This window comes from Humulus lupulus, chromosome 1, assembly GCF_963169125.1.
Source record: "Humulus lupulus chromosome 1, drHumLupu1.1, whole genome shotgun sequence".
Classification (NCBI taxonomy): Eukaryota; Viridiplantae; Streptophyta; class Magnoliopsida; order Rosales; family Cannabaceae; genus Humulus; species Humulus lupulus.
Window position 1 is genome coordinate 102747397 of NC_084793.1, and position 4562 is coordinate 102751958.

Genomic DNA, 4562 nt, shown 5'->3' on the forward strand with positions numbered 1-4562 from the left:
CGGCTTGAACCAATAATCACGAAAACTAAAAATACTACAAGCTGCTATCAATAATAAGAATAGGATTCAAAGGCATCATGTTTCTTTTAGTCACACTTCCTAACTTTTGACAACGCTCACAAGCTTTACAATAAATATATGTATCACGAAAGATAGTAGCCCAATAAAAACCACATTGTAAAACTTTAGCAACTGTTTTCTTACCACTAAAATGTCCTCCACATGCATGATCATGACAAAACGATATGATTTTAGGTTGGTCACAATTTGGAATGCATCTTCTAATTATTTGATCAGGGCAGTATTTAAACAGGTAAGGATCATCCCAAATAAAAAATTTCACCTCGGAATAAAGTTGAGATTTATCATGCTTAGACCAATGAGATGGTATTTCTTTAGTGACCAAATAATTAACAATATCAGCATACCAAGGCAAGGAAGAAACATGCATCAATTATTCATCAGAAAATGTTTCAATGATAGGAGTACATTCGTGAGTATTTTCAACAACTAGCCTAGATAAATTATCAGTAACAACATTTTCAGACCCATTTTTATCACGTATTTCCAAGTCAAATTCTTTTAAAAGCGGGATCCAATGGGTCAAACGAGACTTAACATATTTTTTCGACAAGAGATATTTTAATACAGCATGATCAAAATAGACAATAATTTTAGAAACCTAACAAATAAGATCTAAATTTCTCCAATACAAAAACAACAACAAGCAATTCTTTTTTGGTTGTGGAATAATTTAATTGAGCATCATTTAAAGTTATTCTAACATAGCAAATTACATGAGGTATTTTTTCAAGTCTTTGTCCTAAGACAACACCTATAGCATATCAGAAACATCACACATTATTTCAAAATATATTTTCCAATCAGGGGGTCGAATAATGGGTGCAGTAGTCAAAAGATCTTTTAATTTATCAAAGGCAACATGGCAATCATTATCAAAGACAAAAGCATTTTCTTTTCCAAGTAAATGACATAAAGTCTGAGAAATTTTGCTAAAGTCTTTTATAAATCTTCTATAAAAACTGAACTGGCCTAAGAACGATCTAATTTCTTTCACAGTTTTAGGTGGGGGAAGTTTTTTAGCTTTATCAACTTCTATTCCCTCAGAAGAAATCACATGTCCTAAAACAATTCATTTTTTAACCATAAAATGACATTTTTCCCAGTTAAGCACAAGGTTTTTCTCTTTACAATGAATCAAGACAAGAGAAAGATGGTGCAAACATTCATCAAAGGAAGATCCAAACACAGAAAAATCATCCATAAATACTTCAAGGAATCTTTCAACCATTTCATAAAAATTGAAATCATACACCTTTGAAAAGTCCTAGGTGCATTGCATAATCCAAAAGGCATGCGACGATAGGCAAAAGTCCCAAAAAGGCATGTAAATATAGTATTTTCTTGATCTTCTAGGGCAATGAGGATTTGGTTATATCCCAAATACCCATCAAGAAAGTAATAATATGCATGGCCAGCTAAACGTTCAAACATTTGATTAATAAAGGGTAATGGAAAGTGGTTTTTTTCTAGTAACATTATTTAGCTTTCTATAGTCTATGCACATTCTCCACCTCGTTTGTACTCAAGTAAGGATTAATTCATTTTTCTCATTTTCAACAACAATGATCCCAGACTTCTTAGGCACAACTTGAACTGGACTAACCCATTGACTATCTGAAATAGGGTAAATGATACCTACATCTAATAGTTTAATGACTTCTTCTCTAACTACATCTTTCATATTTGGATTGGCCTACTTTGACATTCCCGAGAGGTTTTAGCATTCTCTTCTACATGGATTCTATGCATACATATGGATGGGCTAATACCTTTAATGTCTCCAATGGTCCATCCTATGACTTCTTTATGTTTTCTAATGACATCTAACAATTTATCTTCTTGTTCTTTATCTAAGGCGGATGCTCTGATAACATGTAAGGTTTCAGACTCTCCTAGAAAAGCATATTTTAAATTTTCTAGCAACGGTTTCATGTCTAACTTTGGAGACTCGGAAATTGATTGAATATGCTCTAGGGGCGAACAAGGTTCAGTTATGGTATCATTTAAGGGCATATAATCTAACAAAGAATTCACACCATTTATAGAATCATCAACATGTATGCTCATACCAAAATATTTTTCACAAAAGTCAAGCTAGTCATTTCCATCATCTTTAAAACTATTCTCAATCATGTTAACTTCATGCACTTCCTCACACTTAACAGATTTAGCAACATTAAATACACTCAATTCAACAGTCATATTTCCAAAAGATAATTTTAAAACTCCATTACGACAGTTAATGATTGCATTAGATGTAGCTAAGAATGGTCTACCTAAAATGATAGGAATTTAAGCATGCACATTTTCCACAGGTTGAGTATCAAGGACAATGAAGTCAACAAGAAAGTAAAATTTATCAACTTTTATTAAAACATCTTCTATAATGCCTCTAGGAATTTTCACAGAACGATCAGCTAATTGAAGAGTTATAGAAGTAGGTTTTAGTTCACCAAGACCAAGTTGTTTATGAACAGAATAAGGCAATAAATTCACACTAGCACCCAAATCAAGTAAAGCCTTGTTAATAAAATGTTCACCAATGATGCATGAAATTGTGGGACACCCAGGATCTTTATATTTAACAAGACTCTTATATTGAATAATGGAACTAGCTTGTTCAGTTAAAAACGCTTTTTTAGGAACATTAGTATTTTTTTTTTACAGTACAAAGATCCTTTAAAAATTTAGAGTAGGCGAGAATTTGTTTAATGGCATCTAACAAAGGGATATTAATACTAACTTGCTTAAAAACTTCTAAGATGTCATTATATTCGTCACCTTTTTTAATTGGAAGTAATATTTGTGGGAAAAGGGCTTTGGGAATGAAAGGATGGATTAGAGTATCCTCTTTTTGAAGAGTCATTGGCATTAGAACTAGAAAGTTGACTCTTTTCTTTTTCTTCATCAACCTCGAGTATGTAATCAGGTTTGACAATGTTCTTTCCAGACTTAAGAGTTGAAATTGATTTGGCTTCTCCATTATGACTAGACTTTCCTATCTCATATTGACATTTTGGATTTGGGATAGGTTGACTAGGAAATATTTCTTTTTCTCTATTAGCTAAAGCAGTAGCAAGTTGTCCTACTTCTGTCTCGAGTTTGGTAATTGATTGAGATTGGTTTTGTAGGATTTTTTGAGTGGATTGCATAAATTGTTGTAAAGTATCTTTTAAGGAAGGTTTCCTTTTTTGAGAATGTGGTTGATTTTGTGGGGCAAGAGCTTGGTTTTGCATGTTGTATTATTGCCCTTGATTCATTGGAGGCTGGTTTTGTCTCCATGAAAAGTTTGGATGGCTTCTCCAATTTGGATTATAAGTCAATGAAAATGGGCTATCATTTGGTTTCCCATAAGCATGACGAGCATTGGCCTCCTCAGAAAAGGCATCTTGGTAGGAAGGACATGATTGGGCATTACGGCAAGGATTAGAACATATAGAACAAACATCTTTTATGAGTTGCATTGGAGAATTTATAGTTTGGCTTATGGCTAAAGCTTCTACTTTTCTCGCTAATTTTTCTACGGATGTTCTTAAGTCTAATTCATCTTTTACTTCATACCTTCCTCCTCTTTTTAGTGAATTAGTTGACCTAGGCCTAGGATCAAAATAATTCAATTGTTGTGAATTGATAGATAAATCTTCAAGGGCGTCCCAAGCTTCTTGCCCTTGAAATTGTAAAAAATTTCTAGTATGCATAGATTGAATCATTTGATGATTAGAGGGAGTCAAACCATCATAAAAATATTTTACAAGTCTCCATTTTTCAAAACCAAGATGAGGACATTTTAATAATAAATCTTTAAATCTCTATCAACATTCATAAAACTCTTCATTATCTTTTTGAAAAACTCGGATATTTCTCTCCTTAGACTATCAGTTTTAGACATAGGAAAAATTTCAACAAGAATTTATTATAAAGTTGATCCCATGTGGTTATAGACCCTGCGGGAAAGGAATTTAACCAAGCTTTTGATTTGTCTTTTAATGAAAAAGGGAATACTCTTAGTTTGACGGACTCATCAAAAAAAAAATTGAAATCTAAATGTTGAGCAAATTTCTAAGAAATCTTTGACATGTATGTAAGGATCCTCTCCATCTAACCCATAAAAAGATGACAACAATTTAATGATTGATAATTTAAGCTCAAAATGGGTAGCAGAAGTGGTAGGGAAAACAATACATGAAGGAGCATTAGATGAAATACGTGCAAAATATTTAAGCAAGGTTTTTTCAAGCACAACATTTTCATCAACAGGATTTCTATTAATATTAGAAATTGGTTCCATGATGCTCAAATTTTTACTAACACTTTCAATTTCAAACAAAGATAAACGTCTTTTTACCAAACGATTTTTAGAGTTACGTGCCCAATGATTCATACAATTTTCACAAACAAGGCAACCAAGATAATCTCAAGCAAACAATTTTCTAATGTGGAAGATCAGTAAAAACCGCAACTACATAGCATACTTAGAA

General features: G+C 32.5%; 1 non-coding gene across 1 annotated transcript; it reads left to right on the top strand.

The window, feature by feature from the left end:
- The first annotated feature begins 3852 nt into the window (after positions 1 to 3852).
- Positions 3853 to 3958, top strand: LOC133813185 (small nucleolar RNA R71). The gene has a single exon (XR_009884223.1). It is a non-coding gene; the product is annotated as a small nucleolar RNA R71 (small nucleolar RNA).
- The last annotated feature ends 604 nt before the right edge of the window (positions 3959 to 4562 follow it).